This window comes from Homarus americanus, unplaced genomic scaffold (assembly GCF_018991925.1).
Source record: "Homarus americanus isolate GMGI-L3 unplaced genomic scaffold, GMGI_Hamer_2.0 scaffold40343, whole genome shotgun sequence".
In the NCBI taxonomy this organism is placed as follows: Eukaryota; Metazoa; Arthropoda; class Malacostraca; order Decapoda; family Nephropidae; genus Homarus; species Homarus americanus.
Genome location: NW_024729812.1, coordinates 209,368 through 223,577, shown reverse-complemented (window position 1 = coordinate 223,577; position 14,210 = coordinate 209,368). Strand labels below are relative to the sequence as shown.

Genomic DNA, 14,210 nt, shown 5'->3' with positions numbered 1-14,210 from the left:
TCTTCATCTCTATTATTCTGTCCTGTCATAATACTGCCATATGTCTACGTTTTTGGTTTATGCTCTGTCATATGCCAACGTGACACATTTCTTCATCTCTATTATTCTGTCCTGTCATAATACTGTCATATGCCAACGTGACAGATTTATTATATAACGCTAAGGTCTTTGGTACACATCTACACAGTCTTTAGTTTCTAGGTATTAAATAATGTTTGTTTGTTGTCGACCCGAGGGCAGAAATGTTATAGAACCATCTGATCATAATATTAGCTATCAAGGGTCAGTTGGTCGTGGATTAAGCTGATCATGGGGTCAGTTGGTCGTGGATTAAGCTGATCATGGGGTCAGGTGGTCGTGGATTAAGCTGATCATGGGGTCAGGTGGTCGTGGCTTAAGCTTATCATGGGGTCGAATTGGTCGTATTAAGCTTATCATGGGGTCAGATTGTCGTGGATTAAGCTGATTGTGGAGTCAGGTGGTCGTGGATTAAATGATTATGGGGGTCAGGTGGTCGTGGATTACGCTGATTATGGGGTCAGGTGGTCGTGGATTAAACTGATCATGGGGTAAGCTGGTCGTGGACTAAGCGATCATAGGGTCAACTGCTTATAGTTAAGCTGATTATGGGGTCAGTTGGTCGTGGATTAAGCTGATCATGGGGTCATGTGGTCATTAGTTAAGCTGATTATGGGGTCAGCTGCTTGTGGATTAAGCTGATTATGGGGTCAGCTGCTTGTAGGATCAGCTGATTAGCATAGGGTAAGGTGGTCGTGGATTAAGCTGATTATGGGGTCAGCTGCTTGTGGATTAAGCTGATTATGGGGTCAGCTGCTTGTGGATTAAGCTGATTATAGGGTAAGGTGGTCGTGGATTAAGCTGATTATGGGGTCAGCTGCTTGTGAATTAAGCTGATTATAGGGTCAGTTGGTCGTTGATTAAGCTGATTATGGGGTCAGCTGATTACAGGGTCAGCTGATTAGGATGAAAGCTGATAATGGAGTCAGCTGTTCAACGTGTCGGCTGATCACAGAGAATGTTTAAAGGGAATCAGCCCACTGTTTAATCCAATTACCGGCCATTTTTTTTATCCTGTTTACGGTCTGTTAATAACTGCAGTGCATCAGGCTTCTCTGTGAACCATTTATTGTATAGTGTGTCTGTGTACCAGTTATTATATAGTGTGTCTGTGTACCAGTTATTATATAGTGTGTCTGTGTACCAGTTATTATATAGTGCGTCTGTGAACCACTTATTATATAGTGTGTCTGTGTACCAGTTAATATATAGTGTCTGTGCACCAGTTATTATATAGTGTGTCTGTGTACCAGTTAATATATAGTGTCTGTGCACCAGTTATTATATAGTGTGTCTGTGTACCAGTTAATATATAGAGTGTCGGTGTACCAGTTATTATATAGTGTGTCTGTGTACCAGTTATTATATAGTGTGTCTGTTAACCAGTTACCTATTATTAAACCAATTAAATCAGTCAATCAGTCATTCATGAACTTCATACTAACTACCGAATGAATGACCTCTAACTACTTTCACTACTTACAACTTTCTCTTCTCTCAAAGTCACGTAAAAAAGTATTAAAAAAAAAACATTCCCATCTTCATTCTCTTTATAAACTAGTAATAAAGTTTTATAAAAAAAAATATTTGTTAGGCCTATCGGAACTATGTCGACAAGTTTCATTTAAAATCCGATATCTTGAAGTATTTTTTTCCCTCTCTCTCTTACAACTCCATGCTGGGTAGGTAAGTTAAGTTATAGGTTGATCATGAACTGTCTGTCTGTCTGTTTCTCTGTCTGTCTGTCTGTGTGTCTCTCTCTCTGTCTGTCTGTCTCTCTGTCTGTCTGTCTGTGTGTCTCTCTGTCTGTCTTTCCCTCACAATCTGTCTGTCTGTCCCTCCCTCTCTATGTATCTATCTGTCTGTCGGTCTGTCTGTCTGTCTGTCTGCCTGTCTATTTATCCATATGTCTGTCTGTCTGTCCATCCCTCTCTATGTATCTATCTATCTATCTATCTATCTATCTATCTGTCTGTCTGTCTGTCTGTTCCCCCCCCCCTCTCTCCCTCTCTTTTTCCCCTCTACCCCCTCTCTCCTCCTCTACCCCTCTCCTCTGCCCCCTCTCTCCCCCTTTTATTTCTGTTATGGATTACAGTAAAGCTCAGTTATAAATTACATGGTGTGGCTGAACTAGTTGTAAGTGCCTTTTGCTGTACTCCGTCACTGTATCCCAGATGAAGAGAGGCAAACTAGGATTATGAAAACAAAATTGGTTGTTTGTTATTGTTGTTGTTGTGATTTTTACTGTATGGATATTTTATTTGTTTATTTGTTGGTGATTTTGATTGTAGTTGGAATTTTTTGTTTGTTTGAGTTAGGTTGGTGATTTTTTTTTTATTTATTTTTTTTTTTTTCTTCATGTTTTTGTTTTTTTCATGTTCTTGTTCTTTTTGTTCTTATTCTTCTTGTTCTTGTTCTTTTTTCTTTTTCATGTTCTTGTTCTTCTTGTTTTTGTTCTTGTTCTTCTTGTTCTTATTCTTCTTGTTCTTGTTCCTGTTCTCTTTTTTTATTTTTCATGTTCTTGTTCTTGTTCTTTTTCATGTTCTTGTTCTTGTTCTTTTTCATGTTCTTGTTCTTGTTCTTTTTTTCTTTTTCATGTTCATGTTCTTGTTCTTATTTTCATTTTTATACACTTATTTTATTTTCCTTGTTGTTTTTTTGTTACCGATAGATAAATAAATAGATGAAATATTAGGTAGGGATAAAATATAGGAGACAGACAGACAGACAGACAGACAGATATACAGAAAGACAGAGGAAGAGAGAGAGAGAGAGAGAGAGAGAGAGAGAGAGAGAGAGAGAGAGAGAGAGAGAGAGAGAGAGAGAGAGACCATGGTGGGGTAGGACAGGGATTAGCCATAATGAATATTTACCTGACAGTGACCCATACATCTCACAGAGTTTAAGACCCTGATATAAGGTGTGCAATGAGGAGGTGTACCAGACGAGAAGGTTGATAAAGATTACTCTCTCTCTTTCTCCTTCTCTCTCTTTCTCTCTCGCTTTATCTGCCTGTCTCTCTGTCTCTCTGTCTGTATCTATCTGTCTGTCTCTCTGTCTGTCTCTCTGTCTTTCTCTGCATGATAACAATGGTCAAGGTTCACTGTAAAATACTACAATAAACGAAAAAAAAAAAATTAAATTGTACCCAGCTGTTCTTTCCACTACCAACCCCCCTAGTCCGGATATTATCATGGCTCACGCTTTCCATTCCGCCGTATGAAAAGTGCATAATGAACAACTGGGTCGTCTATTATCCGGTTTTTAGCTTACGATAATAGCCTGTTCTGTGTTGTTGTTGTTCTTTTTTGTTTTTGTGTGTTTGTTTGTTTGTTAGAGGGGTAGACAGAAATGTATTTACTGACACGTTTATTAGTCATTTATTTATTTGTTATTTGTTGGTGGTAATAAATGGAGGTGATATTTTATTTTTGTCTTTCTGTGTCTCTTGCTCTTTAATTGTCTATCTATCTATCTATCTATCTATCTATCTATCTATCTATTTATCTATCTATCTATCTAGCCTCAATTACCCACTGCTTTAGGTTAGGTAGAGAGGGAAATCTTCTAGTCAGTTTCTATACTTAACATCCCCACAAGATACATAGAATAATCAAGTATAATATGTATATAATGTATGATTAAACTCGAGTGTATGTTTATGTATTACGTCACTACATCCGAGAGTCACAGCTGAGCAATGATGGTAGGTTAGGTTAGGTTAGGTTAGGTTAGCCAGAGGTGAGGAGCGGGTGACGTCCAGATAGCGTGAGTTATGTGACAGTGTAGGTAGTGGGAACACGATACAGCTACCCTCTCTCCTCCTCCTGACCCGACGCTCTCCTTATCTGACAGCTTCGTGAGAGGAAGGACTAGGAGGAGGGGGAAGGAGGAAGGAGGGTAGGTAGAAGGATGGAGGAGTGAGTATTGAGGGGAGGAGCTAAGGAGATGCAGGAGGAGGAGGAGGAGGAGGAAGAGGGGGAGTAGGAGGAGGGGGAGGAGGAGGGAGTGAGCTTCGATGAGAGGGACAAAGGAGAAGGAGGAAGAAGGAAAGAGGGAGTGCGTGTCAAGAGATGTGAGGAAGAAGAAAGAGGGGGAGAGGGAAGGAGGGATTAAGTGTCAAGGGGAGGGACGAAGGAGAAGGAGGAAGAGGAGGGGTTGGTGGGAGAGGACAGGTAAAATTACAGGTATGATTATTTGTCATTATTATGTCCAGGTTGTGGGCTAGTGACGTAATTGTGTTGGGGTCTCTCTCTCTCTCTCTCTCTCTCTCTCTCTCTCTCTCTCTCTCTCTCTAACCAAAGCATTACTTCTTAACCAATAATAGCAATTCAGAATAGATATTAATGATCAAAACACACACACACACACTACTACTACTTTGCTGTCACTCGGAATCGAGTATATGGAGGGCTCCATATACTGTGGGAGGGGCCGGTGGCAGCGTCTGTCTGACGTTGGCGCTTGTCTGCCTCTGTTTGCAGTCGGGCTAACTCGAAAGTATTGACACCTTCTCGTGTGGTGCTCCTCCAAGCGTTATGATGTGGAGTAATCGATTCCCAGGTGAGGTGGTCGATTTGGCACTTTTTCAGGTTTGCCTTAAGACTATCCTTATACATTTTCAATTGCCCACCGGCGTTACGTTTACTATTCGTGAGGTGACTGTAAAGTAGCTGCTTTGGCAATCTACTGTCGTCCATGCGGGTAAAATAGCCTGTCTAGTGTAGTTGTTCATGGATAATGGTAGCCTCGATGCTCGTGCAGTTGGTACCAGCAAGAATACTGGCATTTATTCTCTTGTCTTCACAGCGAACTCGGAGGATGGAACATTGATTACGTTGGTGAAAGTTTTCAAGTGCCTTGAGGTGCCTCCTGTATGTGAACCATGTCTCACTGCCATATAGTAGGGTAGGCAGGACCACTGCTCGATATACGTGCAGCTTTGTGGATAATTTCAGCTCCCTACAGATGAAGACAGGATTTCGGAGTCCGCCCAAGGCTTGAGATGCACATCTGATCCGATGCTGAATCTCTTCATCGATGTCTGTGGTGGTGGACAGGTGGGAGTCGAGATACCGGGAGTGGGCAACATGAGAGAGGGTAGTACCGTTAAGCTGAATGGATGGTGGAGGTGTGTCTCAACCAGGGGCAGGTTGAAAGAGAATCTGATTCTTACGTACATTCACCTCAAGGCCGAATTGTAAATTCGCGTTTGTGTAGGTGTTCAGGATATCCTGTAAGTCGTGTTCAGTGTGAGCAACAAGGGTGAGGTCGTTTGCATACTAAAGTTCAGTAATGGATGCTGTCGACCCCTTTGTTCTTGCCTGGAGTCGTCTTATGTTGAAAAGACCCCCCTTCACCCAGTACTCGATGTCCACCCCGCTGGCTAAATTGGCACTGGCACGAGTATGGAAGGCAGCCAAGAAGACGGAAAAGAGAGTTATTGCCAGTACACACCCTTGTTTAGCCCCTGTTTGGATGGGGAAGAACTCTGACTGCCTTTCATGCCATCGTGGAGCTGCCTCACAATGGCAATGAATTTTGGTGGGCAAGCCAAAACGACTGAGAGTCCACCAGAGGGCTTAAAGGTTGACCGAGACTAAGGTCCTGGTTAGGTCGACGAAACCCATGTACAGGTCACGACGCTGTTCTCTGCACTCTTCCAGTATCTGGCAGGCAGCAAAGATCATATCAGTGGTGCCAAGTGATGGTCTTAGGCCACATTGAGATTCTGGGAGGAAGTTTTCCGCCCCAGGAACAAGTCTATTTAGGAGGACTCGGGCGATAATCTTGCCAGCTACGGAGAGCAGCGAGATCCCACGGCAGTTGCCACAGGCTAACCGGTCTCCCTTGTTCTTATAAATATTGACAATGGAGGCGTCTTGAAGAGCTTGGGGGATTTCCTCCTTTTCCCATATATTCTCCAGGAGAGAGTGGAGACAGCTGGTAAACAGAGGTCCTCCTGCTTTATACACCTCGGCTGGGATTTCATCAGGCCTTGAGGTTTTGTTATTTTTCATGTATTTGATGGCAGGTAGCTGGGGTGGATCAGCACTGGTTCCTGAGGGACCTGCTGGGTAGTCCGGACATCCACATCGGTGTTTCGGTTGAGCAATGAAGTGTGGTGCTCTTTCCAGCGCTGAAGGAAGCCTTTGTCGTCTTTAATTAGGTGGTTACCGTCAGGTGAGCGGAGAGGGGCTGCGCCACGAGTGGCTGGCCCATAAAATGTTTTAGTGGAAATGAAAAATTGGCGCATCTTGTGCTTATCTGCAAGATTAGTGCTTCATATACTTTAATTTTAAGCAAGTCGTTCTTTAGATTGCGATACATACTGTATATTGTTTCTCACTTTTGATCTTTTTTTCATTTTTATATTTCTTTATTATCATCATCATCATCATCATCATCATAATTATTATTTTTATTATTATTATTATTATTATTACATTTTCGCCCCCCAGGCCCAGATGTGGGTCAGTGACTTGTGCCCGGGTGGGCTAATCCCCAAAAAAAAGAAAATTGCTGAGGAGGAGTAGGCCGTTGGGATTACACTTGCCTAGTCCATTTCTCCCTATGGGTCCCGGCCAAATGTCAACATCTCTGCCAACTCTGGCATTGAAGTCGCCAAGGCGCACAACCTTGTCTTCTCTGGGGATAGAGGCTAGCACTCTGTCGAAGTCGGCGTTAAAGGCCTCCTTGATGTCATCCTTTGCATCCAGTGTTGGGGCGTATGCACTGATGAGGAGGGCATGACGTGAGTGATTCAGTGGGACTCGAGGCGTCATGAGACTCTCGTTGATCTCAATAGGCATATGCATTAGCCTATGTAGGCTGAGTTGGTGGATGTCAAAGCCAACTCCTTAAATGCGGTTTCTCTCCACAGCAGGTTTACCCTTCCAGAAGAAGGTGTAGCCAGACCCCTGTTCTGTGAGTTGGCCCTCAACTAGGAGCCGGAACTCACCGGTGGCTTCTATGTCGATATTTTACCTAGCCAGCTCTTTTTGCCACAAGGGCAGTTCTTTTTTCAGGACGAGCATTTGTGTCAGTATCCAGAAGGGTCCTGATATTCCATGCAACGACCATTAGAGGTAGTATGGTTTATTTTTGTTTGGATTTGTGATTTTGATTGTGTTTTCGACTGCATAAGGATGACCTTACTTGGTGCAGTTGCCCAGTCAGGTTGGGTTTTTAGGCAGGGTATGGTTAGGGCACCTTTTCTAGCCCCCTCCCCGTGTGGGGTGAGCAGAGTGGCTCCTAGGAAGGGCTGCTCAGTCGCAACGACAGGACCGGATTGCACTGCTGCCTAGATCCCAGTGCATAAACGACCATCTTATCTGTGCCGCCCGTGTGCAGAGTTGTGACTAGAGACTCCCGGTATTCATCTCTGCCTGTCCCCGTCGCCACTCGTCTGTCGCCATAGGTTTTTTGGGGGGAATAAAGGGTTTGATGATGATGAAAGGTATGATGAGCTGGGTGATGACTGCGCATGAGTTGATTTATGTGGTGAGGCAGGAGCGCAGGTTGAAACCACACATCTTGGTTCTCCCTTTTCCTGATCCAGTGGTGCAAGTGTTGCAATGAATGGGGAGAGGGAGAGTTGCAATGGACTGCCGATAGCCCAGTTTGTAGGGTTTTGCCTCAGCAGCCTGTCCATCAAGCATTGCCTTCGTCCGCCGGTGTAGTCGTTGGGTTTCCATGGTGGTCACCTTTTCCGCCTACACCACCGTTGGGGTCTTGTTGGAGCTTTGTAAACATGTTTGCCTGATGCTGGGCTCCACCGCAGATTTTTCATTCGGGGTTTACTCCCTGCCAAGGTTAATCCGCAAGGCAGCGGGGCGGTGGTTGGTAGGCGCCAGGACGTGTCCACATGCCAGTGAGCCTATGTGCTGTCCCTCTGGGGCCCACTGCTACTCCGAGATCCCCTGCTGGTCTAGCCTGGGCTCACGAGGCACCCAGTTATCGAGTGTTGCCACGAGGAGGCACAGCAGGAGTCTTGATGGTGAGGATGGTGAGCAGGCTGTGTACTGGCAGGGGAAGACTTCAGCAAGTTGCTTCCTAGTTCGCCACGAGGGCTAGCCAGCGACTGCAGCTGAAAGCGAGAGGGAGCAAGCAGTATTCGTACCTTAACACGAACATAATGCTGCCACACTAGAAACATTTCACCACCCTGTGTGTGGACACACACACACACACACACACACACACACACTCAGCTTCGTAATGAGTGAATTTATTTAATGGCTTCTGGTTAGGTTAGGTTAGGTTAGATTAGGTTAGGTTAGGATCTGCCACTTACCTTACCCTCCATATGTCACCTTTTACCACTTACAACACTTTTATCATCTACCTCTGACCACTTACTACCACTTGCCTTACCCTCCAAACAACACTTACTACCACTTATCTTACTCTCTGGCCACTTACTACCACTTACCTCACCCTTTGCCCCCTGACACGTGAACGAGGATGTTGTCAGTAATCACCGTGTATTAGGTCAACTCCCCACCTTGTTGACCCCTCGGTAACAGGGTCGTTAAGCCACACACAAATCCCAGTTAGTTAGTCTGTGGGAACGGCCAATTGGACCAGGTGGGAATCGAACCATGGTCCTCGTTTAATAGGAGTCGAAAGTTTAGCAGTCTCGTTTCATTGATTCAAATAGCCAAATGGTACTCGCTCACTGGCATCGAACCCTGGTACTCACTACAGAAAGTCGAGTACACTACACTACCTCTGTTGACTCAAATGATACCCGTTAAGGAAGTACCTCATGGCGGGGGAGGTTGGGGGGGGGTATTCGAACCTGAGTCCTTGTTATTGGGAGTCACGGGCTTACACCATAAGACCAACTGAGCTTCACAGTAATCGGTTTTATGTGAGTATGTCCCTGGAGGAGGTATTGAACCCGTGTCTTCGTTAACATGACATCAGCACCGTGACCACTGAACCACCGGTACCTATTCTAACACTTCACTGCTCAATTGTTGGAAAGGTTCGAATGGGGGATCGAAGCCGTGGCCCCAGTAACGAGAGGCGAGCACTAATACCAACGTGCCCTCTCGTTAAGACAGTTAGCGAGGTGTAAGAGCCGGACAGTATGGCTGTATAGGAGGAGAGAGCCGGGGGGAGACAGTGCCACACTATAACACTATGTAAGGGAAGTGTCGGGGTGAAAGAAGTACCAAAGAAAAATTATTTTAGATTGAGGAAAGTGTCCAAATATACGTAGAAGTTTATAAGGGAAGTATCTGGATGAAGGGAGTGCCAAAGAAAAGTGTCGACGATTGAAGAAAGTGCCCAAATATACGTAGACGTATATAAGGGAAGTGTCTGGGTGAAAAAAGTACCCCCAAGGGTGTCGGGAATTAAAGAAAGTGCCTTGACACACTTAACAAATGAAGTCCTGGTGAGGAAAGTGTCAAGCAGGATCTGAAACACGTACGGAATGTGGTGGAGAGGAGAAAGTACCCAAATATTAGCCTAAAACAGTATATCAGGAAAGTGTCGGAAGTGCCAAGCATGGGCAAGAGCTGTCAGGAGAATTAGGACAATTATTAGCGCGCAGGATGATCTACGACACGCTCTCTAAGGCCTCGTCCATCCTGGGGAAACGACGGCACAGGCTGGCTCTTACGGGGTGCCTAACACGTCCTGTAGTTAAGTGAGAGAGATAGGGAGATAGGGAGAGAGTGAGAGAGGTAGAGATTGAGAGATAGTGAGAGATAGTGAGAGAGGGGGATTGTGAGAGGGATAGTGAGAAGTATAGTGAGATAGGGAGAGAGTGAGAGATATATAGAGAGAATGAGACAATGAGGTAAATAATGAGAGAAAGAGAGAGTGAGAGAGATAGCGAGGAAGATGGTGAGATGGATAGTGAGAGAGGGATAAGATACATCGAGAGAGAGAGAGAGAGAGAGAGAGAGAGAGAGAGAGAGAGATAATGTCACTTTTACTTGGTAACCGTATAGTCCCTCCTTCCTCCTTCTCTCCCTCCCTCCTTCCCTCCTTCCCTTGTCTCCTTCCACCAGGGTCGTTTGCTGTGGAATGTGTGTAGACGTATAGGGGTCTGGTCTCTCTCTCTCTCTCTCTCTCTCTCTCTCTCTCTCTCTCTCTCTCGTCTATCACTTAATCCATCAAGATCAAAGTCCCACTACTTATCCAGTCCAGCACCATCACCCTTCAAGTCCTGAATCTGATCCCTCAAGTCCAAAGTTCAACTACTTCCCCTGGCCAGTACATCACCCCTCAAGTCCAAAGTTCAACTACTTCTCCAGGCCAGCACCATCACCCCTCAAGTCCAAAGTCCTATTATCTCTTATGGCCAACGTCCCTCCAATCTCCTCCAAGCTGTATTACATTCCTAAGTCCGAAGTCCTCTCACATCAAGAGGAGGGACCGCCATCTTGGGGATAGGGCTATGTATCAGTGTACAGAGGAGGACTTAGTGTGTGGTGGCGACCGGGAGAGAGAGAGAGAGAGAAGGGGGGGGTGGTGAGAGGGTGATGAGAATATATAGAGAAAGAAAGATTGAAGAAGAAGAGTAAGAATGAGTTAAAACTGGAGAGGATGGAGATAGTGTTAGAGAGAGAGAGATGGAGACACAGAGAGGTGATAGATGAAAGACAGAGAAAACGAGAAAGATGGAGTAAGGGAGAGTGGAAGAGAGTGAGTGAGGGTGATAGAGAGAGGTGAGGAGTGAGAGAGAAAGCAACATGGAGACGAGATAGTGAGAGAGTGAAAATAACAGTTGATTGAAATAATTTGTTTACTCCCCATAATAACTTTAATAAAACTTTTCTTTACTTAATGCTCTAATATATTTCATCGAATTTTACTATGTTTTATGTCTTTTGAAGTGAAGAGCTGTGTCCATCTGTGCCATGTCTTTGTCCATAACAGTTGCGAACCAAATTGTAAACAACCAACACGTCCCTGAGCTCCCGGGTGAGTTGGTTACCATCCTACCTGCCACAGCCTGGTGAGCTCTGCAACACCTCGCTCCACCTCGCTGATGAAAAGCTTCTGTAATATGCTGCCTTTTTTTTATCCTGTGTAAGCCGTTGTAAATGGTGTATTCCGTTTAATTAAAATGAAGGTATTAATCATTATCGGCTTTAAACTGCTTAAGTTTTACAATAACGAAATTGTAAATTAATATGTAAACATGATTCCAGTATCATCAGTACCATCGTAAATTAGTGAGGTAATTCTGGCGTAATAACTTCATGTTCTGAATCATATTTGTTGGATTGTAAGAGCTTATATCTAATGCCTGGTGTGGCTCCCTGAAAACCAAAGTATTTATATTTGAGAGACTGAATTTGTTGTGGGCGACAATATACAGTGCAGTATATATATTTAACAAAAATATAAAATAAATAATAGTGGCGTTCATCCTGGAAAAGATTATCCCCTTTTTGTAAGACTTTCACAATATTATTTTTACTGTCAGGTGCCCCAGAGTCAGGTAGAACCAATTGTGTATAGAAAAAACTTTCTCTTGCCGTGTCGGATCTCAAGAGCAGTGTAACTTTTATCTTGTCTGCGACACAACTTAGTGATAATGTTTACCTTAGTGACGTAAGTATAAACGTCTGTATCACGAAAACCTCAGAAACAAAAGAAGATCAGTATACTGTACATTAATAAGCTTCCTTCTATGCTTATGAAATTTACTGGCAGAATCACATAGAGAGTAGAAAAGAAACATCAAGGTAGTGTGGTCTCTCTCTCTGCACCGATAACCTTTTGTTACACGAAAGTTGCAAAACAAAATAATACCAAGTGAAAATAAACAACTATTCCTCAACTTCTACAACCTTTATAATTACAAAACACTCAAACAAAACAAGATAAAGTATTAACAAACAAACTTTCTGTCTCTCTCCCTCCAAATATAAATAAAACAAGCGTAAATAAACAACTAAACATTAACTTTCATAACTTTCACCAACAAAACACTCAAACAAAACAAAATCAATTATTAATAACCAAATTTTCTCTTTCTCTTTCCTTCCGCGCCTAAGAAAGACAACATCGAAACAAATGAGCATCAAAGAACCTAAACAAGTGTCCCCTGACCTTGTCCTCTATAATCTCCTGTGTGCTCTATCCCCTTCCCTTATTCTCTATCCCCTTTCCCTATCCTCTATAATCTCCCGTGTACTCTATCACCTTATCCTCTATAATCTCCCGTGTACTCTACCACCTTATCCTCTATAATCTCCCGTGTACTCTATCACCTTATCCTCTATAATCTCCCGTGTACTCTATCACATTATCCTCTATAATCTCCCGTGTACTCTATCACCTTATCCTCTATAATCTCCCGTGTACTCTATCACCTTATCCTCTATAATCTCCCGTGTACTCTATCACCTTATCCTCTATATCCTCTATAATCTCCCGTGTACTCTATCACCTTATCCTCTATAATCTCCCGTGTACTCTATCACCTTATCCTCTATAATCTCCCGTGTACTCTATCACCTTATCCTCTATAATCTCCCGTGTGCTCTATCCCCTACCTTATCCCCTATAATCTCTCGTGTGCTCTACCCCCTTATCCCCTATAATCTCCCGTGTTCTAACTTTCTTTTCCACCGAGAGTAAAATATGATCGCGCAGGCTAAGGTTTTTCTCTAAGTAGAAGATATTAGCTCCAGAAAGACTGTGAAATATGCCTCCGCGTTTTGCATACCTAAACTTATGGGTAATGTTTCCTCTGGGAAGGTTAGGTACTTAGACAACAGGATGAGACTTTATATCATATTTTTCTTTTTAATCCAACTTCTGTCTCTGTTATGTCTTTTTATCTTTCTCTCTCTCTGTCTCTATCTCTCTTTTATCTCTATATCTCTCTGTCTACTGCTTATCAATCTCTACATTTACCCATTCTGTTCAGTCTCTTCTTTTTCTCCTTTCGCCATCTTCCTCTCCTCTCCTCTCCTCTCCTCTCCTCTCCTCTCCTCTCCTCCTTTCTCTCTATTCACAACAAGGTCAACAGTAGTACTTGTAAGGGCGGAACTTACCTGACACGTAGCAAATCCTGACCCGGCAAGACAGTATGAACAATCCACCGATAAAGCTGAAAAAAAGATTGACTGAAAAGACTTGTGAAAGACATATGACTGATAATGTGACCGAGGATTGGCAAAGATCGGGTGATGGTGGCTGATGGTGGTGATGGTGGTTGGTGGTGGTTGATAGTGGTGGTGATGGTGGTGATGATGGTTGGTGGTGGTAGAACGACGTCACTTTCACTTATATCAATCACGGATAAAACAAACAACAAAAAATCAAAAAACAGATAAATGTTATAAACCTCTACTAAAACAGACGACACAGACAGTGATGTAGACTAACAGACAGAAGTAAATCGTAGACAGACAGGAACGTAAACAGACACTAATAACAGACAGAGAGGAGAGGAAGAGTATAGGAATTGGGGAGGAAGGGGGGGGGAGGGGCGAAGGAGGAGGTCAGGTTTACGTATGAGGGTGAAGAGGAGGGTTACTGTGTCATGGTACAGGGACAAGGTGTTTTCTCTCTCTCTTTTTCTCTATCTCTCATTATCTCTCTCTCTCTCTCTCTCTCTCTCTCTCTCTCTCTCTCTCTCTCTCTCTCTCTCTCTCTCTCTCTCTCTCTCTCTCTCTCTCTCTCTCTATCGCTCTTTTTCTCTAACTTTCTCACTCGATCTCTATTTATTTCCCTATCCCTCTCTCTTTTCTTTTTGACTTTCTCATTCTATCTGTCTAATTTTCTTTTTCACACTCTCTCCTTCTGTTTTCACTCTCTCTCTCTCTCTCTCTCTCTCTCTCTCTTTCTCTCTCAGCACAGCACACTTCCTTGAGGCGAAAGACCTTGATCGATCCCAAATAACAAGTTGTCACAGAGACGATAAATTAATCAAGGCTTCTCGCTATGTCAACAACATAAGAACATAAGATTGGAAAAAACTGTAGCGAGCCTATTGGCCCCATTTACACCCAACCCCTTGTGCTCATATGTCCATCCAACCTGTGTTTGAAGCTATCCAGCGTATTCTAGTTAATGATGATGTTTGGTAACTTGTTCCATTCATCCACTACTCTATTTCTAAAGCAATATTTACCAATTTCGCGCCTAAATCG

The 14,210-nt window shown here is 43.6% G+C and overlaps 1 protein-coding gene across 1 annotated transcript in view; it reads left to right on the top strand.

Annotated features, from left to right (window-relative positions):
- LOC121866831 overlaps positions 1–14,210 on the top strand; it is a 95,789-nt gene that overhangs the window by 15,358 nt on the left and 66,221 nt on the right. The window lies entirely within an intron of this gene.